This window comes from Humulus lupulus, chromosome 6, assembly GCF_963169125.1.
Source record: "Humulus lupulus chromosome 6, drHumLupu1.1, whole genome shotgun sequence".
Taxonomy (NCBI): Eukaryota; Viridiplantae; Streptophyta; class Magnoliopsida; order Rosales; family Cannabaceae; genus Humulus; species Humulus lupulus.
In genome coordinates this window covers 182,458,556-182,486,316 of record NC_084798.1, presented here as the reverse complement: position 1 = coordinate 182,486,316, position 27,761 = coordinate 182,458,556, and the positions used below count along the sequence as shown (strand labels likewise).

Genomic DNA, 27,761 nt, shown 5'->3' with positions numbered 1-27,761 from the left:
TTCCAAAAATAAAATGGCTTCCCAAAAGGTTGGTCCACATGTACATTCTCAAGGTAGACTCCAGCGCTCACTGCTCTACCTTGCCCTTGTTCTTACCTACAACAAGAAACTACTAGGTAAGCGAAAACGCTTAGTAAGTTCAACTTTAAAACAAAAGCATGCAGAGAATTAGGGTTCCGGATCCATCCGGACCCTACACAATCAATTTCAAGAATGCAAAAGCGTCCTGGCAAACTTATGGTCATGCCTGATAACCAATGACAGATTATTCCATATAAACAGATAAATTCCTGCACTAGAAAAATCCCAGAACAAGCAGATATATTATATCACAACTATTTCTTATCAACAAATAAATCCCTACACTCAGAAAATCACAAAGCAAGTCGATATAATATATCACAATATAATTCGAGACCAACGCTCGACAACTTCCAACAATTTGGGCATAACACGCCCTCCAGCATAAATGCTAACCTGTAAGAGAGAACCAAGTCTCAACACTAAGTTCTAGCCAAAAAATATCCCCATCAAGGGTAACTATCGTGTTACCTAAGGCATCGCTACTTATCAACGAGTGTAATCGAAGTTACACGGGTTTCAGAGATTTCTATGTTAATTAGTGGTGCTGGTGAGTAGTTGCCCCTAGGGTGTTCAGCCTCACTCAAACTTGGCAACCTCTAGTATCTCTAGGCACTCTCAATGAATGACCAATATTCATAGCTACTATCTGGGAATAACTTATCAGAGCAGTTGCTCGGGTTCTAACCGTTCACTGATTAAGTAAGCATGAGGGCCCCTAAGTCCCATTCATTTTCGCACCCCTAGGTTTAACCAGCAATCCTCACCTCTTGGCCACTCGTCGCGGTAATTAACCGAACATAATAAAATCAAGCAGTGTGATGGGGATCAGCCGTCTAGAATATGACGGTATTCTATCGATCATATTTTCTGAATCAGCACCAACTAGACTAACGTCTCTAAGCAAGCTTTCTACGGCCGTGTATATATGTGCCTGTGTCTCTATACTAACATACAATACAATAGTCGTTTCATGTTGCAGCCGCACAATAGAAGTTGACTTACTTGGAGTCATTTTCCCTCAGCAAGATTTCACCATCTAATGTATAATCTAGTTATGCTTAGCCAATACTGTAATTATCCATACAGTATACTTGGATTAATTATGGCACTTCATAAATCATTATTAATATTTTGGGCAGTTTGATCATTTTCAAAATCATTAGTAAGGATTAAAGATCCTTATTTGGTATTAAACTCATTAAGGAAATTCATATAAAAATATTTGAGACTAAATCCTAAGTCTCGGGGAGACCTACCCTATGGTCTCGATACCTAGGCTCGGGTATCACAATAGTATTTTTCTACAATCCACTAAAAATATTTTTCTTTAAAAGTTCCGCTATTACCTTGTACTTATAACAGATGGTAAAATATATAAAAGATTTTAGCCGGTATTATATCCCAAAAATACTAATTAAATTCCTTAATTATTTTTCAAGAAAATAAACTCTTAATTTTCCTTTTATTTTTCTTAAGGTTTTAATCTCTAAAAATAGTTTTAAGAAATTGTCTAAATTATCTTAATTAGGAAAACCGTTAAAAATTTCCTATCTTGACTAGTAAATTTTTCAAAAGTCAATTAATTAAGTTTACTTACTAGAAAAATAATTCACTTAATTATTTTATCAAAATATAGGGTTTTAAATCATCTTTTAATTTATTAACTTATTAATAAATTAATTCTTTTATTTTTAGAATGAATAAAAATTCTTTAATAAAAATAATTCTCACTAAACTCAAAGTGGTATTTTAGGTCAAAATATGTTTTCAAGACTTACCAAGTTTTTATCTTGTAATAAGCAAAATTTTACTTTTTATCTCAAGTTCCAAAATCTCATTTTTACACTAAGTGTGAAAACCCTATTTTTTACATTTTTTACTACATACTTTGTTAGGTCATAACTTCAAATTTACTTACCCAATTGTTACCAAAATTTCCCAATTCCCTTTTTGGTATGCCATTTAGGTTGTTGTAAAATCTTAGATCAAAATGAGCATTTTTTATTGGTGAAATTATTTTCCAACAATGAGGCAAAAATGGCCTTATTTTCAAGTCCTTAATTTTTCCAAACTTTGGCACTTAATAACTTTCAAATTGTTCAGTATTTTGTTACCAAATTTTACAATGGAATACTAGGTTATGCCAAACATATGTCCACCAAATTTAAGAAAAAACTGGGTTCATTTTCCCTATACAGTGGCTGTCCAAACTTGGCCCCAAAATTAAGAATACGAAAAAACAGTTTTTTACCTAAACTTTAAAATAGCATAACTCACTCATTTTTAAACATTTTTTAGTGTTTCAAAAGCTCAATTTTATGTACTCAATCTCAACAACATCCCAGCATAATTAAATTTTATAAAATCAATATACAGTAGATGCTTGACCCCTTGAAATTCACAGCTCAAAACATGTATTTTGTTTTAGGGTTTCCAACAAAACCCTTGAGGGTTTTTGTCCCTATTTTAAAAAATCAGCACACAAACATCATAAAAATTATAAAACAACTACCATAACCTTATTGATTGCTAAACAATATTGCTTTGTAGTATTTACTATGATTGACAAAGTGTATTTACAAATGCTTATTAATTGTTCTGAGTTTAATATATACAAGATCCATGATAATTATTTATTTGAATACATGCTTTTTATTGATATGAATACATGCTTCTTATTCTGTAAGTGATGCTTTTATAGGGTCAGAAGCCGATTATTAGTGTGTTGAACAATAATTGTGAGTGCTTTAGTGATTGGAGTCTTACTTATGGATGAATACCCCATTCTTCAAGTGAGTTGGCTTCTAGTAATTATGTATGCTGACACTTTTTAGTATATTTGTTATTGATTTTTTTTGTAGGCTTTTGATTCATTGATTGTGAGCTAACTCAATTCTTGGACCGGTATTAGTTTGTGCCTAGATTTTGATAGCAACACAAACATAAGCTTCTTTGCATAATTATTTCTTTATTAAATATTTATGGTAAAATTGACTTTTTTAATGGTTGTTTGATGTAACGTAGAGAACAAGCTTGGTAGTGAACGATGAAGAAATAATACAACAAATCAATGAAGATTTGATACTAATGTCTGGTTCTGCATTGGAATGTATTGAGAATTTTCAGTCGTTTTGTTTGTTGTAAATGATCTAGCTTCTAATTTATGTTACAAAGTAGCCTTATGAAATACTCCTGAGAGATAAAATGGTTGATGTGTCAGAAAAAAAATCAATCTGTTGTTGCACATCAGTTGTTGTTTATGCTCTCTATTAATATTTTAGGGACAAGTTAAGTAGACACATATTTACATTTGGTCTTTGGCAATTGAAAAATAAGATTTGGTCTCTGGCAATGGAATAATAAGATCACGGCTAATTCTAATTTTATAATTTTAGAGGGGACTAAGATAATCACTGTATAAAATTAATAAAATGAGACAAAATATATATAATTATTGTATAAAATTAAATACAAATATTTTTAAAAAATCATGCAAAAGCACGAATATTGTTATGAATTTAATCAATGCTCTATTACTAAATTTTAATTTATACTTAATTAAATCTATTGGTAAATCAAAATTTAATATCATACAACCTATGTATATAAAATATATAAAATTAAAACAGATTCAGGTAAACCAATTATATATTATAATTCTGTTATATTTTCAAATTTACTACCAATCACAAATTCAATTTTTTAAAATTCAAAAACAGTTTACACACCATTAACCAATCACATTTTCAAAAACACGTTTTCAGTAACTAAATTCAGATTTTCATTTCAGAATCACAGTTTTAGAAAACTCAGTTTTCTAATCGCGAACCAATCAGGTAACAATTTTAAGGGCATGCTTTGGGAGCCCTTAATAATCTTTTAGGGCTCGAAAAGCGTGCCTTTATAAGTCACCATTCGAATTCAACCTAATTTTTATCCCCAGGTTTTTTTAGGACTCGCATATTTTTTTAGGACACTCATTGCGAATCCAAAATTGTGTTTTTTAGGACTCTTAACGAGTGTCCTAAAACCTCCATAGACATTTTTAAGGACCTGCATTTAGGTGCGTGTCCTAAAAAGTGTCCCGAAAATATTATTTTGTAGTAGTGTTGGAACTCCTCCTGCAACGTATCTCATACTTTTGTTGTTGATGCACCCATAATCCACAGAAAAATATTGTCAGCCATAGCTTGCTGGAAGCAGAATAATGATTGCGAATCTTTTTCTGTTATCTTCCAGTGCCTTCTTTTGATTTTTTGAGAGAGTAGACGTGTCTTCAGGAACACTAAATCCATTTTCAACAATTTTCCATATATTTTGTGATATGAAAATAGGACTTCATTTTAATGGACCAAAATTCATAGTTTTCTCCATGGAAAATTGGAAGAAGTAGAGTTGAGCAGTTGGAATCAACATTCATGATGAGTAGCAAAGATTACGCCCAGTATTGAGATCAAACGAGGCTCTTGTACCACTGATGGATTATGTATTTGGAATAGATAAAATAGTTATATTTTGTATTATTTTAATTTTGGAAATAGATGAGATTAGGTGGGTGTGGATAAAGTAGCGGATTATTGTATTCGATAAATAGTAGAAGCTAGAGTAAGTAAAGTGTAGGATATGATGTGTAACGCCCTCGATAACCAAGACCGTTAAACTATGTGTTTAAAATAGTGCAAGACTTGCTAACCTATTCATTTAAATAAAAATGTGAACCTAAAGTCATAAACAGGTTAGGTTTAAAAGATTTTAGTTACAAACATATAATTTTCATTAAAATAAATGTTTAGTACATGGGATCCGAAAACATGGTTTAGAAGACATATTTATAAAATTTTCAAGTGTTGTAAATAAAGAAAGCCACTCTAATGGAAAAATACACATTTTAGGTTTCCGTCCCTGCACAATCCCTCGATCATGGCGGTCGAGCAGCTGACAATGTACACCTTGCCCCCAGAGCTCTCCAACCCATGGTTGATCCATCTTAGCATTGCCTTTACCTGCACAACGTAGCACCCGTGAGCTAAGGCCCAGCAAGAAAACCATAACATCATAGCATGATAAACATCGATAACCAAATAATTCATAAAACATAACCAGATATTCAGTAGTCCATAACATTCACATAGTCAGTGATAACAATTGACAAATCAACAATCTACTATCCAGGTATTCAACATGCCATAATAATCAGATTAACAATAGTAAACATATCATACAATAACTAGGGTCGACACCCTTAGGCCGCACCCTCTGTTTAACCCATTGTCTTCAGCTCACTTAGGCCGAGCGTAGTGTTCAACCCACTGACTCTGGCTCGCTTAAGCCAAGCTCAGTGATTATTTAATTAACCTCCGCTACCTGTGGTCGAGCCGCGTCCTGTGCGCCAATATTAATTTCGGCACTCTTAGGCTGTTTATCTCATGCTTACATGGCATAATACCATCATCCAACATTGCATACAAGTATATGGAACTCTTAGTCCCAACATAGCCACATAACCTGGTGTAGTTTTCTTACCTTTGATTCCGAGCGGAGAAGGTGAACTGGTTCTGAGCACGGTCCTCAGCCTCGAGCCTCAGCAATAAACCTAGTCACAAGGGCCATAGATATCTATCAACTTCTTATCAGAAATAAAATACCTAGGGAACAAAACTAGCCTCCGGGACCTCAATTTCTACCAAATCGGGTAGTAGAAATTGTCCCGAGCACCTAGGATCAAACCCCCGAGCCCTGACAACATTTGAAATAATCCTAAGACCAGAACTCCCAGGCGGGTCGCGACTTGCCCCAAGTCAAAGAGAAAATTTCGAAGCCAGAGGGGAGGCGGGTCACGACTTGGCCAAGCAAGTCGCAGCGTGCCCCCAAGTCAGAGAGCCTCCCAGGCCATAAGGGCCACATGCGCCGCGACGCCCCTTGGCTGGGTCACGGCGCGCCCTGCGAACCCAGAGAAAACCTAGTTTTTTTCTCCTCCTTGTCCCAACCAAGAACACTTACTCCTACCCAGAATTTCTTCCTAAAAAAAAACTTCCCCAATTCCATTATCAATCAAGTTACGAGTTTTAAGAATAAACCACCTATCTTAATCCTCAAAACCTTAGCAATAAAATTGAAGTCACCAATCAAATTCAGCAGGTATTAACCCCTCACAAGTTCAGCCAAATTCATCACTAAACCTATACTCAAGAACCCAAGATTCAATCTAAACCATTAAGCCAAAACACAGAAATTTAAAGCAATGTTCTTACCTTTATTGGAGACCCAACTTTCAGTAGAGACATTCACCCCAATCCAGCTCAATTCTCTAAATTTTCTTTTGAATTCCAGCTCCAAATTCTAGCTTGAATCCCTTAACTTTCTGTCTAAAAGTCCAAGCCTTAAGTCACTTTCATCAGCTCAAGAATTAAACACCAAAAGGAAGAGAGAGGAGAGAAATCATGAAGGTGAGAGAGGGAAAGTAAGCTAAGAGTTTTTCCTTCTTTCTTTCCTTAGACTATTCTCCAATCTTCTCAGCTTTATCCTGACAAAAGGCTGAGCAAATCATTAACTAACAAAAAGACCATTTTACCCCTCCTAATAAAACTAACACTTAACTTTGTTGACCCTGATTTTGGTCAACGACACGGAGTCTAGAAAACGACAGGAAGGTAATATAGAGCTTGAGAAAATGTTCTAATGGAAAAATACAGAACACATAGATTTATAGTGGTTCGACCCCAGTGATTGGTAATAACCTACGTCCACTTGATACTATTATTAGTATTGAGTTCCAAAGGTGTGATCAAAGAACTAGGGTTCTTGAGTTTCACAGACCTTAGAAGAAGAAAGCAATACAAACGACGAATAATAGTACTATAATTCTGAAAGAAAAAGATCGATCCCCTTCCTTGAGCTATTTCTTGTGTATTTATAGGCTCAAGAAGGCTTACATGAATTAGGAAATAATATCTATCCTTAATAAACGCATCTGGAAGTCATAATGAAGAGATATTCTCGGATATCATTACAACTGTACAGATCTTTACCTAAATGAACGGTGTATACGGCCAGTCTAGTCGTTTATAAAACGTGATATTTCCATGTGGAAATAATGCTGGTCGATAGGCGAGCCGTATCTCTGCTACATGTTCGCCACGTGTCGAAAATCCTTGCCACGTCATCAGCAACTGGCTTATGGATAAACAAACTTAATCTAAGGGTATAATAGTCATTTGTTCCCAATTCCCACTAATTCCTCAAGTGCTCCTAATATTTACCACTTAAATCCTATCATCCAATTAATCACCAATTATTTACCCACTGTCCAATAATTCCCAACATATTCTCTAAATTCCCAAAAATACCCCCAGGCTCCCCCGAGCCGGGTATTAATCCCCACCGTAACTATTTTGCCAAACCGCCCACTAGGACCGTCTCGAGCCATATGCTGCAAATATATCCTCATAATAATGTGGTCTCAACATTTTATCGCATATAATTATATTTATGCCCTCAACGCACCAAAATTACAAATATGCCCTTAAAAGCTACACAGGGCCCACATGCATATTTAATACTCATAACACATGCATTTAATCATTTTCACATAATCATATAATCATGCATGCCACATAATCATGCATTTAATCAGTAATTCACATAAATACAAATTATGTCCTCCCGACACACTATTCAAGGCCCTTAAGCCTTAATAACAAATCTTGGGTCGTTACATAATGGGTTGATGTTGTTGATGGTATTGATCGGACAAGTGAATAAGAGGTAATTGGTTTATGTATATATAGAGAATGGGAGAGGCAACAAGTTAGAACGAGTAAGGTCTTTTATTAGAGCACTCTCAATAGTGTCTTCATAATACAAATTTTCTATAATATTTAGCTAACACTCATATAGATATCTTCTATAAATTCATTTATATATATATTTATAATAACTATGCACAAACTTCAATTAAACCATAACTACATTGACATAGCATTTACATATCTTTTATATAATTTTAATATAATATTTTTTTTATAAGCTTTCTCTTTCCCATTTAGTATATATTTATTTTTTTTTTCTTTTTCCATTATTTTATTTTACTTGAATTAATCAAATATATTTGAAGATATAATATTTAAATGATATAGAGAAAATATAGATAATTTTTGATAATGTATAGTGTAATGTAAAAGTTTGAGATAAATTATAAAAACTAAAATTTTAGTGAAGTATTTTGAAAAATGTAGTAGAGATAAGTGTGCTATGGTAGTTTCTTGGGTTACACCCTTTGGCAATACATGGAAGCTATTTATAATAGCTAGAGTCCGTGGTTTCTAAGAAGTTCAAGATTATAGTGTTTTAAAATATTCTAATTCACATGCTTTCTCAAGTTTTACTAGAAATTTCTAGAATAAGAAATTCTATAAATGTGTAGCAATTCTAATACTGACATGTGTATTTTTCTTTTCTTTTCTTATTCAAATGGGTAAATGGGCCACCTGTGGGTCAAAAAGGTCAAAAGTATGTCAAACGGGCAAGCAAGTTATAAGCCCGTTAAATGGGATAGGTATAGTATTATGCAACAAAAATAAGGAAAACGTGTTATTTCTTGTACCACCTCAACTATATATCCTCCTCCTCATGAAAATGAAGGGTTAGCTAGATTCTTAAGAAGAAGAGCATAATGGGAACCGTAAACCTCAATGGATTCCGGCCACCGCCGGACTCCATGGCTACAACCTTAAGCTGGGCCTCCACAACTTTGTTATTACTTTTAACTTTGCTTCTTTTTCTTCCTCATGTGCTCTCCCATAACATAACATTGAACCAAAACCAGCTTACCTTCACTAATAATAATACTACTACTAATATTAATACCACCACCACTACTCCTATTCTCGTTTATAATATTTCAAACATCAATGATACAATTCCACCAAATGTTTCTCTAAATTCTTTTTTCTCAAGTTTTATGCAACAAATTAATAATACTATTATTATTAGCCATAATCGGGTTGCTGCTAAAATGGTAAGCACCATTTTTTTAGTATATGTGAATATAGATGAAGTATATACTACTACTCTTTTTTTCCATTTCTTAGAATAAGCTAATGTGTTTGAATTTTTGTCTAACATGTATAATATTTGATTGTATGTGTTTTTTGAGCAGATCATCATCAAGAAGAAAAAGATGAAGAAGAAGAAGAAAAGTAGGTTGGAGAAAATTGAGTATGATTTGGCTAAAGCTCGAGTAGCTATTCGTGAAGCTATTGTATCCAAAAGTTTTAAGTCCGATAAGAAAGAGAGCTTTGTACCAAGAGGTTCCATTTACAGAAATGCATATGCTTTTCATCAGTAAGTATATATAGTACTTTTTACATATACATGATGATCAACTCCTTATCAGTGCTATATCTTTTAATTTATGTATATATTTTTATTTTTGGGGGCCGGGGCAAAATCAGGAGTCACATAGAGATGGTGAAGAGATTCAAAGTGTGGAGCTACAAGGAAGGAGAACGGCCAATATTCCACACGGGACGAATGAATGGCGTCTATGCAATTGAAGGACAATTCATAGAAGAAATGGAGAGTGAGCAGAGCCCTTTTAGGGCTAAACATCCTTAGGAGGCACACACATTTCTTCTGCCCATAAGTGTGGCTCACATTGTTAAGTTTATTTATAGCCCTCTTATTCACCCATCTGACTACCATCGAGATCGACTCTATCGACTTATGAATGACTATGTGGGAGTTGTGGCCAATAAGTACCCATTTTGGAACGCAACCAATGGTGCTGATCATTTCATGGTTTCCTGCCATGATTGGGTGAGTTACTAAATTCTTCTTCTATAGCTACTAATTATTATTTTATTTATACCTATATATGCATGCATGCATACTCTAAGAACTAGTAGTAGTGATTTGTATGATCATCATTTGTTTTTGTTAAATTAAACATTTATAAATTATCATGTAAAATACTTAAAATCTTGTAGGTCGACTTAGAATTGACAATTTGAAAAGAAAAAAAATCTTTTTATTCTCTATATATGTGTTGCATAAGGTACCAACATTATTAAATTATTTATATAGTTGGAGCAAAAGAAAAATCATCTGTATAGTGATACGTGTCTTTTTTTTTTCTTCTCAACAAAATAAGAATTGGCATCTTTGATTGTATAACATCCATTAGTGACATGATATACATGATCCATTATAAGTTTAAGTGATTACAAAAATGTGTATTTGAGCAATGTGAACATCTCAATTAATGAAAAGACCCACTATGTTACTAAAATGTGAGAGTGATACGTACAATCTTGTCATTTGTGAGCGAGCGCATGTAGGTGCCACAATATATATATATATATATATATATTTCTCTGTCCTATATCTAGATAATAATTATTGGACTAAAGTCTTACCATTTATTTTGGAATTAGCAAAGTGTGAATTTTTTATTTTAATAATCTGATATTGACTAACTAAGACCATGTAGAGTCTCCTTAAATATGCATGAGAATAAATCACTAATGGTTCAAATTGAGTATCCAATTATGGTTTAATAATGTATTTTCTACTAAATCAAATTCAGGCTCCAGAAGTATCACATGACAAACCTCGACTCTTCAAGGACTTCATAAGGGTTTTATGTAATGCCAACATTTCTGAAGGATTTCAGCCCAAAAGAGATGTCTCATTACCTGAAATCAATTTGAGAGGAACTTTGGCCCCAGCAGATTTGGGTCAGCCCCCACACAAGCGCACAATATTGGCATTCTTTGCTGGTGGACTACATGGGGATATTAGAAAGATCTTGTTTCAGCAATGGAAAGACAAAGACAATGATATCCATGTCCATGAGATCCTTCGAAGAGGCCAAACCTACACACAGCTAATGGGAAAAAGTAAGTATTGCTTGTGCCCAAGTGGGTACGAAGTGGCTAGCCCAAGAGTGGTGGAAGCAATCAATGCAGGGTGTATCCCAGTGATTATCTCAGAAAATTACTCATTACCCTTTAGTGATGTACTTGATTGGAGCCAATTTACCATACAAATCCCAGTCTCAAAAATGTCAGATATTAAGAACATCTTAAGTGAGATTCCAAATGAGAAATATTTGAGATTATACAATAAGGTTTCTCAAGTGAGGAGGCATTTTGTGTTGGATCGACCGGCTCAACCGTTTGACGTGATTCACATGGTGCTTCACTCAATTTGGTTAAGACGACTCAACATTAAGATTGGAAACTTGAGCAGCTAAAGATTGAAGTTTTGTTCTTTTGTTTGTTGTGCGGAGATTAATTCTCCAAAACTTTCTATAACAAGTGGTTAGAATTAATTCAAACTGTCAAATCTCTTTTAGGAAACCTTACCCTTTTCGAAAGTTTGTTAATTCGGATAGTTTTAGAACCTACTTAGTAAGTCCAAGTACTCTAATTACGCTTGGTATTTTCTTTGTAATTAGAGTAGCATTTGACAATTATGAAAGATCTTTAGAGAGCTTTGAGCCTTTAACAGTGCCTTTTGAGTGTGGTTTGCTTTTGGGTGTGAGGGTATTGTTTGTGAGCTAGGGTGAAAGTATCTAGAACCTAAAGAAGCCATTGATCTTCAAATGTATATAAGGTTGGAATAGCTGATTTCATAGTGGAATGCTCAGGATTGAAGCTCAAACTACATAGGGTATTGATTTAGCTGAACCCATATAAAAAATGGTTTTCTTTTGCTTTTTGATTTTGTTCTTTAAGTTTTCAGTTTGTGGTACTTATTTCTTGCTATTGGTTTCATTCATAGATTGTAGGGTGTGAGTTTTGTTGTTGTCAACATACAACAATTTAGAGCTAGGTGCTGATCTTGAAGAATTCAAGACTCACATTTCAGTTTCAAACAGAGTACGAATTATAGTAGTTTGATGAGAGTGGCACTACTACAAAAACACATTTTAGTACACATTTTTAGGACACTCACCTAAATGCGAGTCCTAAAAACAACTCCTAGACTTTTAGGACTCGCATAATTTCTTTTAGGACTTGCGGATCGAGTCCTAAAAATCGATGTGTGTGTCCTAAAAATTTAATTTTTTTTTTAACAAAAGTTTCTGGACTTTTTAGGACACTCATTGAGAGTGCTTAAAAATACATTTTAGGACTTGCAATGAGTGTCCTAAAAACATATGTGAGTCCTAAAAGAGTATTGAGGATAGTCAAAGTGAGCTCTAAAAAAATAATAATAAATAAATATATTCTTAAGAAAATTAATAATTAATAATTAAAAATCTGTTTTTTATTAATTAATTAAATAAGAAAATTTTAATTAAAAAATCAAACCTAAAAATCACTTTTTTATTGATTAATTAAAATCAGTTTTTTAATTAGAAAGGGATAAAATATACATATATATATATATATATTGAGATTGGGGCTTTAGGGATTAGGGTTCATTCGTTTTTCAGCACAACAAAGAAGAAGGAGAAGTTTTGTGCGGCTGGGTTCCCCATCTCACCAGCGGTGCAGTTGTTCTTGGTGGTTATTGTGCTCGGCAACGGCTATGCTGTAGGTCGGCCACGGTTTTTGACACCTGGGCAATCTCGGCCAAGGTTCTCAGCGGCGCTGCAGGTGGTTCTCGGCGCTGCAGGGGTGCTCAGAGCTGGAAGAGGTCTCGACGCTGTAGGTGTTTTCGGCCACGACGGCGGTGGCAGCAGAGGTCTCGGTGGAATCTGAGAACCCACTAAAATCCAGGTTAGTCTATTTCTCTCCCTTGATGCATTACTTTTTGTTAGAAAATCTGAAGTCTTTCCCTCTCTCACACTACTTCTATCAATCTCCATGGTAGCATGGAGGGCTCATAATGACGACAGCTCAGGACAAACAGTGGGGCTCGGAGTGGTTGCGGCTTGGGCCGAACGAAGGGGCTCGAAGCGGCCACGACTTTGGCTGAACGGAGGGGCCACGGGACGAACGACGGTGGCGTGGGACGACCACAACACAAAGATGGTGGTGTGGGACGATCGACAATGACAGTGGCTCCGGACGAACGACGGGGGTTAGCCCTCCGAAAGCTTCACATAGGCTCACTGCTCATAGAGGTATAAGTCCAAATATCTTGGTTTATCTTGTTTGTTTTTTATCTATTGATTGCTTTTGTGTTATGTTTTTTTTTTTTGTAAATCTATCATCTGTGTATGTTTATAACTCTATTGTTTTATTTTGATTAAGTTTTCAGTTTTGCATCTTTTGGATGGATTGAGTTTTGTCAAATCTCAAATGTTGGTTACTTGGAATTAGATATAGATAGAGATTTGTATTCCAACTCTTTTGTTTCTGTTAGATATTTTGAATTGGTGATGTTTACTTATTCTTGTGGTTGAGATTTATGACTTGTGAACATTAATTTGGATTAGATTTGGTGGGTGAGAAAATTATCAAATAAATTTTCATTAATTTCAGTTTCTTGGAAGTTATCTCTGCTTAGTGCTCACGGTGGGTTTGTTTTTTTTTCAACAATTTCTTAAAAATAATTATTTCCATTGCTGCAGTGACATTTTTCTTTGATTGTTTTGATTTGTCACACTAATGGGTCATATACTTAAATTTGTGATTGGTTACTTGGATCATTACTTCTCTGTTTTTAGTAAAAATATTTCATGAACTCACTTCATCATGCCATAGCTTTGTTGCTGAAATTGTGTTTATCATGGATATAATAATTATGTATTTTGTGATTAGGTTGACATGATTTTAGTAAAGTAGTTTCATGAACTGTCAAAATTTTACTTGTTTTGAATTAATGTCTTGTTTTTAGTATAAAAAAATTCAAAAGTATCTTTATTTTACTTGTTTTGATTTAATGTCTTGTGTTATTAGTAAAAAAATATAATCAGAACTATCTTTATTTTACTTGTTTTGAATTAATGTCTTGTTCTTCATGGGAAATTAATTTCAAGGTAACAAGAAACTTAATTCTTAGAGTTGTATTTCAATTAACATTATGTATTTCCCTTAATATTATATTATCTCATACATTATTATTTATTCATGTATCCATTTGCTTTGTCTTTGGCACGGGTGGTCATGGGAAATTGATATCACCATGAATGTTGGATTTTGGTTTGGGATTTATTTTCTACCTTCTTGTTTGAATTTGAATTTTGGCTTTTAGACTTATTAGATATTTAGACTATGCAATTTGGACTTTTTGGTGTGATTTCTCTATTATGTTGTGGACTTAGAATTGATTTGTGTTGTATTAGATTAGTCTTTTACTCTATTAGACTTTGGACTTTTAAATATGAGTTGTGATTTGTGTTTATGGACTATTGGACTTTTAACAAAGTTATGGTTTTTTTTTTATGTGGATGTAGCTATTTGATTTGTTGGAAACGTTGGCTTGAAAGAAACAGCCAAACTTTTCTTTTTGTAAGGACTGGAATCATTGGAAGATAACTTCTTATCATCTAATTTACTTAGAGACTAGAATATTTGGCTTGTTATTTGTCGTCATCTTATTATGTTTGCTGGCTTTGTTCATATTATTTCTAAATGCTATAGTTTTGATACATATTCTTTTCTTTTGCTAGATAATCTTGGAGAAAATTCCCCTTATATTTAGAATTTTTTTGAGGTTTGTCAAATATATGCCGACAGAACAATAGGTAAATATATCAAGCTGGTCTTGTTGTTAGAATTTCAGTTGTTTTCTTTTGAAGTCAATAACATTTGCTAGCAGATGGTGCACGCAGGTTGAACAACATATTTTGTGACATTGGTCTTAGGATTCTTGTTATATATATGCCTTGGTCTTAGCCTAGGAATCTTGAAGCTTTTAAATCATCATGTTTTATTCATCATATGTGCACTTTTCACTGGCTTAGTACTTGATTGCAGTATGTATATAATTATATTTAAAATTTAATTCCTTGTAGGCCAAGTGTTTTGGTTTGTGATGTTCTGAATATTTTTGTTGCAGTTTTACATGGATTCAGAAACCAGAGGGATAATGGCAGTATATGCCACTAGACAGCTAAGGAGAACTTCTGAGATTATATTTATTGCAATCTAATGCTTTTTGTTGAGGGGACAAGCTTCACACACACTTCTCATACACCATTTGGTTTGTCCTTTTATAAATAATGTAATATTAGAACAATTTTAGAGTGACATTATTTGTAAGATCCATCAATAGAGTATCAGATTGAAATATTTAGATTGTTATTAGGACTTATAGTTGGTTTGAGTTTTCTTATGTATTTGTTTTTTTTTTATTGATAAATATTGAAAGATGTTATAAGCTAGCTTACAATACATGTTAATGAGAAATTTAAATTTCTTTTAATTTTTTTGGCATTTTTTAGTATTTTCTTTTAATACATTTTGGACACTCAAAGGGATATGTTTTTTAAATTAAAATGAAAATTGTAGCTGCATTTTTTTTTTTTTTTAAATTACTTTTAAGGGCATGCAAAGAGAGTCATAAAAACGTAATTTAAAGATACTTAACTGGATCTTTTAGGACACGTATTGCGAAATTACTTAAAGGCACTCAACCAGATTTTTTAGGAATCGCATTGCGAGTCCTAAAACTTAATTAAAGGCACTCAACCAGATTTTTTAGGACTTTCAACAGGAGTCCTAAAAAATCTCAGTTTTTAAGGCTCTCAAATTTTTAGGACTCGCAATGCTAGTCCTAGAAAGCCTTTTTGTAGTCATGTGGAGACTTCAGTTTATGGAGAGAAACTAAGAGGACTATTGGTACAACAAAGATCATCTAAAGTCCTTGGAGATCCAAAGAAAATAGAGAAGTATAACGCTAAAGAGATTGAAGATATGCAAGAGTTGGCCTAATACATAATCACTATGCTTCTCTCAGACAATGTCATAAAAAAAGGCTCAAATTGAGAAACCAATTCTTGGAGTACGAAAGAAATTGGAATAGCTTTACAAGGTGTTGAAGCGTAAAATAATAGATAGGGTTAAAAGAGGAATTGTGTAACAATGAGAATGCCCATGATACATAGTTTTTATTACAAAAATGTCGTGAAGGAAGCTTACAGAAACAAACAAGCTTTGGCAGATAACACGTGTGGCATTTTAACCTTCTCTTGCAATCTATGTGTTGCATCCTAGCATTTTCTTGCAAGTTACATTTTAGCTTCTCTAGCAAGCAGCCTTGGCCTATAAAAGGACGACCAACAGAAGCAACGAAGGACAAAAATAAAGGAAGATAAGATCTACACTTATCATTAGCGTGCCTATCCATAAACTAGCTTTTCTTAGCCTAAGCTAACTTTTCTCAAACATACTAGGTTGATCATCATAACCTACATCACGCATTCTCACCCTAACATATATAGATATATTTCCAACCTTGCACAAGCCTGACTACAAACTCTATTATCGATATATTTCCAATCTTGCATAATCTAGCTACCATAAAATTATATATAGATATATTTCCAACCTTGCATATATAACCTAGCTTACTATAAGATCGTATATATTTCAAACCTTGCATAATGTAGCTACTACAAATGTATATATATACATTTTCCAACCTTGCATAACCTAGCTTGCAAAAAATTCATATATGTTTCCAACCTTGCACAATCTAGCTTGCTACAAAATTACTACAAACTAGCTATATTCAGCAAAATAAACATCCTAAGATACAAAAAGCAATTTATACCACAAATCTCTCTAAGCTCTTTAAGCGATAAAGATGATGGGCTATGCTTCCTTTGTTGTAATCTTCTATTAATAATAAGATGACAATTCTTGCTATCGTGGATGTAGGCAATAATCATACATATATTGCTGAACCACGTAAATGTGTGTGGTTATTTTTTATTTTATTTATTCGTCCTGAGCATATATCATCGATAGTTTATTATACTGTTTGTATTATTATTAAATGTTCAACTAGAACCCCTGAACATTTTGGCGACTTCGTTGGGGAGATTATAAATCTATTTATATCTAAATTAAGGCAGGGTATTTAAGTTTGTTCTCTTGTTTGAATTCAAATGTCTTCCTCTATGGACATCCGTGAGAAGGAAACTTGAAATCAATTAGAGAACTTATGAAGTGACAAAAACATCAACAATACTAATGCAACAAATGCAGACAACGTTGTGCTGGCAAGACTTGAAAAAATTCAGAGGGCTCAAGATGGTATGATGCAATGACTAAGTACCATTTTACAACAAACACACCAAGAAGCTATTGTTGACAGAATTGGCCTACTAAATGAGCACGGGACAAATGGGTCTCCAGTGAGGCATATAAACGTTACTGAATAGCGTATCCTGACAACACCCGACAATGCTAGAGGCAATAGGACATTTGAAATTGCTGAAAGAATTGGTGAAGAGACACGATCTGTCTTTGAATTCGTTACAAAGGATGAACTAATTTGTCTTCTTAAGGCTGAAAGAGGTAAAGCATCATCGGTAGTAACTTCCATTGATTTTCATCCACCGTACCCTATGGAAGTTGCGGTGAAACCATATCTACGAGGCTACATGAGCCCAACATTTTGAAAATATAATGGAAATTTTGACAATGCCAAAGAACATGTTATTCAATTCATTGATAATCTAGGGCTCTATGCACATGACTTCGAACTAAGGATCTGAGAATTTTCAAAGTCACTCACTCATCGAGCTTATTCTTGGTATGCGAGCCTACCACCAGGAAGTATACGAAGTTGGGATGAATTAGTCCATCAATTTTGTGCCAAATTCTTTATGATTGAAGATAAATGGAGTATAGTTGATCTCTCAGGAGAAAGACAAAACATAGGAGAAAGACTTATTGAATATGTGCAAAAATTCTGATAAAAGGCCCTTGATTGTACCGAAACTATGCCCGAAAAAGATCTGGTTAAGATGTGCATCAAAGGAATGCTTGATGAGTACCCTTTGCATATTGAGAATCATGCTATCTATAATTTTGCAGAACTTATTGCCAAGTCAAGAAATATTGAAGCCATTATATCTCACCTTGCCAAACCAACAAACACCAACGATCAAGCACATCATTCATGGAAGGGAGCAAAACACGGTGTTGACATAGCGCTAGCTCAAGGAAGACAAGATTTTGAGGCACGAAAAAGAACGAGGCAAAATAATAAACCACCAGAATTTCCTTGTAACAAAGAAAGAGTTTGCAGTTTGTTAGAATTATGGATTCAAGATGGGGAAGTATCCTTGCTGTTCGTTGCAAATTTGCCTACACCAGAAGAAAAACAACATGACTTATATTGTCATTATCATCGAAAAATTAATCATCCAACAATGAGATGTTATGCTCTTAGAAAGATCTTCCATGAGCGACTAGAAAAAAGGGAAATCATCATAGATCCAAATACAGTGGAACAAATACCATTTCCTCAACACCAAAATGGAGGAACTGTTATGACATGCACAGAGGAATCTCCTATCATCCTCACAGGGATATCTCAAGACATACTTATCGAAGAAGTTGAAGAAGAGCCTCCTAACACATGTGAGTACAAAAACATGGTTGAACCATTATTGTGAACAAATTTATTTCGAAATTTCTTTGATTGCTTAGAGTTTGGGCAAGATGCAAAAAGGAGGCCACAGAAGCATTGGTTCAAATCACTCAACGTCATGGTCCTTCGTGTTATGTAGTAGGACGCTCGATACAAAATATTGCTAAAAATTCTGAAGGAACAATCATTTTTACTAGTGCTGACATACAAACATCTCCATTTCTTCACAATCGTCCACTATATGTTGAGGCCAAGGTTAACGAACTAAAACTCAAACGCGCCTTGGTAGATAATGGGGCTTTAGTGAATCTTATGCCAATAGGGATCTACTCTGCCATGAAAATAGTGGAAGGAGGGCTTGTTCCGTAAACAATCACACTAACTGGCTTTGCTGCAAAGCCAGTAAAAACAATGGGACATATTACTTTCGAGCTAGAAGTGGGACCAATAAGAAGTCCCACTCGATTTCATGTGATAGAAACATATACGTCATATCATCTCTTACTCGGGAGGCAATGGATTCACACACACAATTGTGTGCCATCAACGTTGCACCAATGTATGAAGGCACATATTCGTGGAAAGGACATTCATATCACAGCTACCAAAGCACCATTCACTAGGGAGAAAGCTTACATGGCCGAAGCAATGTTCTTTGATGAACTCTCAGAAAATAACATTGAAATGGTAACAAGACCACGAGGGGTGCGCTTAACAAAATGGGGAGAGTACAATATGATAAGTGAGCCTCCAACTGTTAAACCCATGAAGGAAAGAAAGGTAGATTAGGTCATGTTACCCAACGGAAAAAAGGCGTATCGAATATGGCGGTGTGCGGGGCCAGCATCAATACCTGACCCCACCATTGTTGTTGTAGACAAAATTGAGGGTGGCTTGGCCCCATTACATCTTCAAAATGGCATAAGGGTGGAAGACGAGCCAATCTCACACAAAGAGCCAAAATATAAGATCAATAAATTGGAAGAGATTAACTTGGCAGAAAACCCCAAAGAAAAGAAACTTGTATTCATTTTGGTTGATTTACCTGTAACAATACGAGGTGAGTTAATAGAGTTATTATACAGATATCGAGACGTTTTTGCATGGACTTATGAAGATATGCCTATATTAGATCCTAAATAGGTTACACATAATCTAAATACCTTACCAGAGACCAGGCCTATAAAGCAGACCCCAAGGAATTACAAGCCTGAAATTCAGCTTCTGATCAAGACAGAATTTGAAAATTGCTAAAAGCAGGATTCATTCGTACATGCAAGCATCCAATATGGTTGGCTAACACTGTGCCAGTAAAGAAGAAGAATAGGAAGATAAGGATTTGTATCGACTATCGAGATCTTAACAGAGCTTGTCCAAAGGAGAACTTTCCTTTGCCGAACCTTGACACTCTAATTGATGCTACAACAAACTAAGAGATGTTCTAATTTATGGATGGATTTAGTGGGTATAATCAAATTCAAATGGCTTAAGAAGATGCAGAAAAAACAACATTTCGAACACACTGTTACTACACTGTTATGCCATTTGGTTTGAAAAATGATGGCGCCACATATCAAAGAGCAATGACAGTAATATTCCATGATATGATACATGAAAATATTGAGGTATATGTTGATGACATCTTCATCAAATCACAAAGCAAGTTCGACCATATTCATGACCTTGAGAAAGCATTCCAAAGATGTAGAAGGTACAAGCTCAAGATGAATCCCCTTAAATGTGCCTTTGGTGTAAATGCAGGAAATTTTATGAGGTTCATCATACATAAGAATGGTATAAGCATTGACGAAGACAAGACCAAAGCTATATTAGCCATAAGGGTACCACAATCAGCCAAAGAATTGAAAAGTTTTCTTGGAAAAGTATCATACCTACGATTTTTCATACCAGCTTTATCCGAACTCACAAGCCTGCTCCAAGCGTTAATGCGAAAGGGAGTGCCCTTTGGCTGGGGAGAAAAACAGCAAAGTGCACTTGACAAGATAAAAATTGTATTTTCGTCCCCTTAGATTATGATAGCACCACTACCAGAAGTTCCACTGCTATTATATTTGGCTGTTACCGAAACATCTATTGGGACGCTATTAGCATAGGAGGTTGATGGGAAAGAAAAACCCGTGTATTACCTCAACAGGCGAATGAATGGGCACTACTACAAAACTCGGCTTTCCTGACACCCAACCACAACAGTCAACTCTATTGACTGTCATAATTGCTTAGCAGGACTCTACGCCGACAGTTAAAAACTATAGGCATAGAAACCGACGCCGACAGCTAATAACTGTCACCATTACTTTTGATTGTCGCTATTGACCCCAACACCGACAATTAATTCGAGAGTAATGCTGACAGTTAAAAATTGTCGCTATTGACCTCAACGCCGACAGTTAATTCAAGACCAATGCCGACAGTTAAAAATTGTCGCTATTGACCCCAACGCTGGCAGTTAATTCAAGATTAATGCCGACAGTTATAAAATGTCGCCAAAATTCAAAAAAATATATATAATTAATGAATAATAAAATTTTAAAAATAAACTAAATTATGTAAATATGTATTTATTAAAAACTTTTAAAACTAGATTTTTTTTTTTTCTAATTTTTTCATACTATTAACTTTTGTATTTATAATTAATAATTTTTATATTAAAATTTAAATTAGTTATAATATAAAGAATAATATACTTAAATTTACTTTAACTACATTATTCTTTATCATGTTTATAAAATTAGTATTAGTTGAAAATGAGTTGTTCTATTTATTGGTTAAATATTGTAAAATAATTTTAAAATTTCTATAAATTTATTAATTGTAATTTTTTTAATATATATTTAAAATATTAATGTTTTTACAATGCCGACAGTCTTTATTGGACCAATGCCGGTGTTGGGCTTCGCATTTAAAAAAAATAAGTTTTTATTTTCCCCTCATTTTCTTTCGCTTTTTCCCTCTTTCTTTCTTTCGGATTTCCTCTCTCTCTCTTTTTCTCGTGTGATTGATGAAGACCCTCTAGCCAGTCATGCAACGCTAACAAACCGCTAGCCAGCTTTGTGACGCCGACTATCCTCGACATTTCCTCTATCACGAACAATTCATCTTTAAGATTTTGGGTGGTAAGTCTTTACGCTCATAGTTTAAAATATATATACATATTGTTGTTAACACAATCTAGACAAGAAACAATTAGTAATATATATATGTATATATATAACAGGTAATATATTCAAGAATGTGTAACAAAGAACAAACACAAGATAAGCACGAGATATATATATATGTATGAAGAATTATGCAAACAGTGAGCAGAGGAGAGACAATGATTTACGTGGTTCAGTATCACAAAGATACCTACTCCACGGGAGAGAACAGCCCCAATAGGCTTAGCTTCTTTTATTGATTCTGAACTAGTACATCAACACATCACAAGTGATTACACGGTCTTCACAGGAGTCTTGCTCCAGAACTCAAACACAATACAGAGAGAAAATTTTGACTTCTAAACTCTCTTCTTTACAGACAGTAAAACTGAAAACTCTTCTAATCATCTCATGCCTTAGCCTTTACAAACTTCATCTATATATAGAGCATAAGTATCTGCTGAGTTGTCCGTTAATTCTGTTAGTACTAGATAAAAGAGCTTGTTAAGTGTCTAAAACCCCAACAATTCCACCTGTTTTAGTCACTTAGCAAAATGTAAGAATCTTAAGCCATATTGTAAAAATGCTCCCTAAGTCCAATGAATTTTATCTCCCTTGAAGAGAGATATCAACAATCTTCAATTTTCAATAAGTTTGGACAGAGCCTAAACTTTTCCTGAGTAATACTTTTGGTGAAGATGTTGGCAGGGTTATTATGAGTGCTAATTTTCTGAACATCAACATCTTTGTTTGCAACAATGTCTCTAATAAAGTGTAACTTTATATCTATGTGTTTTGATCTCTCATGAAGCATGGGATTCTTCATGAGATGAAGAGCATTTTGATTATCGCAATGCAAGGTGATATCCTCTTACTGGAATCCGAGATCCTTGGTGAGAACTTTTAACCAAATAGCTTCTTTTATAGCTTCTGTGGCTGCCATATACTCAGCCTCTGTTTTTGAAAAAGCAACTACCTTTTGAAGATTTGATTTCCAGCTTACACATCCTCCCAAAACTGTGAATACAAAGCCTGTCAAAGACCTTCTTGTGTCTAAGTTTGCAGCATAGTCTGAGTCCACATATCCATTTACTTGTACAGAATGCTTATCATCTTTACAGAATACAAGTCCCTTATTTAAGCTACCTTTGACATACCTCATTATCCATTTGAGTGCCATCCAATGTTCTTCTCCTGGATTGGCAATAAACCGATTAACAACACTCATGGCATGTGCCAAATCTGGTCTAGTGCAAACCATGGCATACATTAAGCTTCCAACCCCACTTGCATATGGAATTCTACTCATATGTTCTTGTTCATCATCTGTACTGGGTGATTGTTTCTGAGTAAACTTGAAATGTTGGCCAAGAGGTGTCCCTATTGGTTTAGAATCCTTCATTCCAAATTTGTTGAGAAGTTTCTGTAAGTATCCCTTTTGAGACAGAAAAATGGTGTGTGGTCTTTGTCTCCTAATATCAATGCCTAGAATTCTTTTAGCTTCACCTAGATCCTTCATCTCAAATTCCTCTTTGAGTTTCAGCTTCAATTTATTCAGTTCTGATCTTTCTTTGCCTACAATCATAATATCATCTGCATAGAGTAAAAGATATAACAGTCCATTCATGTATACACATGGGTCATACTTGCTCTTGTCATATCCAATCTTGTGCATAAATTCATCGAATCTTCTATTCCATTGCCTAGGAGCCTGCCTCAAACCGTACAGAGATTTCTTGAGTAAACATACCTTGTTGTTGTTATTGTCTTCATAACCTTCAGGTAGCTGCATGTAAATCTCCTCGTCCAAATTCCCATGTAAGAATGTTGTACGTACATCCATCTGATCTACCTCCAAATCTAATTGAGCAGCTTTAGCCATTATTACTCTAATTGAGGTTTGCTTAACAACAGGTGAGAAAATCTCATTGAAGTCTGTCCCTTCCTGTTGTGTGAAGACTTTGGCAACAAGTCTTGCCTTGAATCTTACACTTTCGATACCAGGAACACCCTCCTTCTTCTTAAATATCCATTTACAGCCAACCAATCTTTTATTTTCTGGTTTATTCACTAGCACCCAAGTTTTGTTCCTTTTAGGAGACATCATTTCTTCTTGTATAGCTTGTAACCAGGTTGTACTTTCATTGCTGTTAATGGCTTCATGATAGCTTGAAGGTTCTGAGCTATCTATGTCATCAGCTACTGAAAGTGCATAGGCAATGAAGTCAGCATAGCCGAATCTGTTAGGAGGCCTTGTCTCTCTTCGTTCTCTGTCCCTAACAAACTGATATGAACTCAGGTTATCTCTCAACTCTGAAATTGATGTTTGATCATTGACTGCTATAGATTGTAAAGATTCTTGATCGTTATCCACCTCAATCTGCAATTTTTCATCTGATTTTGAAACATTTTTACTTGATTCAGAGGCAGCAACTTTCTTCATGGCCATCTCAGATTCTTTAAATGTTATATCCTTACTGATCAAGCACTTCTTGTGACCTGGTTCTAAGAACCAGAGCTTGTACCCTTTTACTCCATCTGGGTATCCCAAAAACATACACTTGAGTTCCCTTGGTTGAAGTTATCTTGTATGATATGAGCATAGGCTGTACAGCTGAACACTCTTAAATGTTCATACTTGGGAGTCTGTCATGTCCACATCTCTTGAGGAGTCTTGAAATTTATAGCTGAAGGACACCTATTTATTAGATAACAGGTTGTTTTAGCTGCTTCTCCCAAGAATTGTCTTGTCAAACCAGCCCCTTGTAACATACATCTCACTCTCTCTAGAATGGTTCGATTCATACGTTCTGCCAGTCCATTTTGCTGTGGGGTACCTGCAATAGTCAAGTGTCTTGCTATACCTTCTTCCCTGCAAAACTTGTTAAACTTATTAGAACAAAACTCAATGCCATTATCTGTTCTTAGTTTCTTAATTTTATTTCCTATCTGATTTTCAATTAATTTCTTCCAAGTAACAAAATTATTAAAAGCTTGGTCCTTACTTTTGAGTAAAAAGATAAATACCTTCCTTGAGTAGTCATCAATGATGCTCATAAAATAGTTGGCACCACCTGAAGTTTTAATTATAGATGCACCCCATAGGTTCGAGTGAATATAATCTAACTTTTGTTTTGATGTATGAATACCTACCCTGAATTTTACCTTACAACTCTTACCATAAATGCAATCCTCACAAAAATCCAACTTACTTTTGAGACCTTCCTTGAATGCCCCCTGTTTATCAAGTTCCAACAAGCCCCTTTCACTGACATGACCCAATCTAAGGTGCCATAGCTTAGTTGAGTTATCTTCTTTTGAGCTTTCAGCAGATGCAACACTTCCAATCACTGCTTTACCATCAAGAAAGTATAAACCATTGTTTAACTTTCCTTTCATCACAATTAATGATCCCTTTAGGATTTTAATAACACCATCATCAATCTTAATTGTAAATCCATGTTTGTCAAATATTCCAATCGATAGTAAATTTCTTTTCAACTCTGGAACATATCTAATGTTCTGCATTGTTCTTACTGCACCATCATGAAACTTCATTGTGATCGAGCCTATTCCTTTAACCTCACATGGCTTGTTATTTCCATGTAGAACTGATCCACCATATTTTTCATCCAAACTGTTGAACAATTCTTGATTTGGGCTCATGTGGAAAGAACATCCAGAGTCAAGTATCCATTCTCCACCTGAAACAAAATCAGAAACAACCAGTACATCAGCAGACTCATAACCATCAGTCACAATCTTGGCCTCACCTTTATCCTTGACATTGTTGTTTTCACAATTTAATTTGGCTTTTAATGCATAGCATTCATCTCGAAAATGGCCTTCTTTCTTGCAGTAGTAACACTTCTTTCCTGTGGTTCCTCTTGATTTTGATATGGAATGATGGTTCTTTGAGTGGTTGAAATTCTTGCTTCCTCTGTGTTTTCTCTTGATACTTCTTCCTCTCACAAACAGTCCTTCACCACTATTGTCACCTTTGTCTTCATTTCTCTTCTGAATTTCTTTTGAATTCAGTGCGGCCTTAACTTCGGACATAGTTAAGGTATCCTTGCCATAAAGAATTGTATCAACAAAATGCTCATACACCTTTGGCAATGAGCTCAACAGAATTATAGCCTGGTCTTCCTCTTCCAACTTCACTCCCATGTTGTTCAGATCAAGAACAATCTTGTTAAAATTGTCCAAATGTCTTCTCAATTCCTTAGAATCATCCATGCGCAGAGTGTACAATTTCTTCTTGAGATACAACTTATTTGCCAAGGATTTCTTCATGTATATTGATGCAAGTTTATTCCATAAACTCAAAGTTGTTTCTTCACTAGAGACCTCTCATAACACCTCATCACACAAGCTCAGTAAAATAGTGTTATGTGCCTTGGTTTCAATTTCAGCTTGTTTCTTCTTATCATCTGCTAGTTCTTCAAGTGCTTCTTTATTGATTGCCTCAGCAATACCCTGATGCACCAATAGTGCCTTCATCTTGATCCGCCAAAGTACAAAATCATTAGCTCTTGTAAATTTATCGATTTCAAACTTTGACGAGGTCATTCTTGATATGTTCTTGGATCGATTGAACTGAGTTTCTTGAAGTCTTCACCCTGGAACCTGAGCTTCTGATACCAATTGTTGTTAAAACAGTCTAGACAAGAAAAAATTAGTAATATATATATATATAACAACTAATATATTCAAGAATGTGTAACAAAGAACAAACACACGATAAGCACAAGATATATATATATGTGAAGAATTATACAAACAGTGAGCAGAGGAGAGACAATGATTTACGTGGTTCAGTATCACAAAGATACCTACTCCATGGGAGAGAACAACCCCAATAGGCTTAGCTTCTTTTATTGATTTTGAACTAGTACATCAACACATCACAAGTGATTACACGGTCTTCACAGAAGTCTTGCTCCAGAACTCAAACAAAATACAGAGAGAAAATTTTGACTTCCAAACTCTCTTCTTTACAGACAGTAAAACTGAAAACTCTTCTAATCATCTCATGCCTTAGCCTTTACAAACTTCATCTATTTATAGAGCATAAGTATCTGCTGAGTTGTCCGTTAATTCTGTTAGTACTAGATACAAGAGTTTGTTAAGTGTCTAAAACCCCAACACATATATATAATATCATATATCTGTTGTTCTTGCTTTTTGATTTCACATACTCTCACCTCTAAAGGATCGTTGGGGGCATTGAGCAATCTGAGGTATGCCCTTCAATCTCTCACAGTTGGTGGAGTGGTGGCCTCGCAGGGGTCGCGAAGGTGGTCTCAGCCAAGGTACTTTTGGGTCTCGACAAAGGTGAGATGTGTGGGTCTCATGGCTGGTCTTGGCAGAGGTGAGACGTGGGTTTACACATTTTCTTCATCCTCCTTTTTTCTGGATGTGCTTTCACTTAATTTGTGTTTGATTCTTGAATTTAAATTGTTCATTTCATATTTATGATTAATGCACTCCATGTGTTTGTAGCAATGCCCCACTAAATTCTAAAATGAAAGGATTTTGGATTGAACAAAGTTGTGCTTCACCAATTAGAAAAGAGGGTTTAAATTTGATAATTTTGCAAAATAGACAAAGGAGATTTGAGAGAGAATCAAAATGGAGGCTAGGTTTTCATTATGTCAAAAGAGATGAAAATAAGAGTACAAGAGCAACAAAATATATAGCCAAAATAATGAGAGGCTAAAAGACTAAACTACCCTTACATAATAATAAAACTTATATTATTAACAACCCCCCTCAAACTCACGATTCATTTGCGGGAAGCATCGAGAGTTTGCTAACTAAGAAATGAAAACGAGAAATAGTGTGAGCCTTTGTAAACAAGTCGGCAATCCCATTTTGCTCTAGTGTATCAGTACAAGAGGTTTGATGTAAGGTACCATCTAAAGCAAGCAATTCAGAGAAACGATTGGAGGTATATTCACCACCCAAATCACATCGAAAACATTTGATAACAGCATTATGTTGAGTTTTAACAAA

At 34.8% G+C, this 27,761-nt stretch overlaps 1 long non-coding RNA gene and 1 pseudogene across 1 annotated transcript; both read left to right on the top strand.

The window, feature by feature from the left end:
- The first annotated feature begins 9,252 nt into the window (after positions 1-9,252).
- On the top strand, positions 9,253-11,415 carry LOC133784335 (probable glycosyltransferase At3g42180; annotated as a pseudogene).
- A 1,087-nt stretch (positions 11,416-12,502) lies between these two features.
- On the top strand, positions 12,503-15,625 carry LOC133784334 (uncharacterized). The gene is made up of 3 exons (XR_009871285.1): positions 12,503-12,812; positions 12,907-13,159; positions 15,040-15,625. It is a non-coding gene; the product is annotated as an uncharacterized LOC133784334 (long non-coding RNA).
- The last annotated feature ends 12,136 nt before the right edge of the window (positions 15,626-27,761 follow it).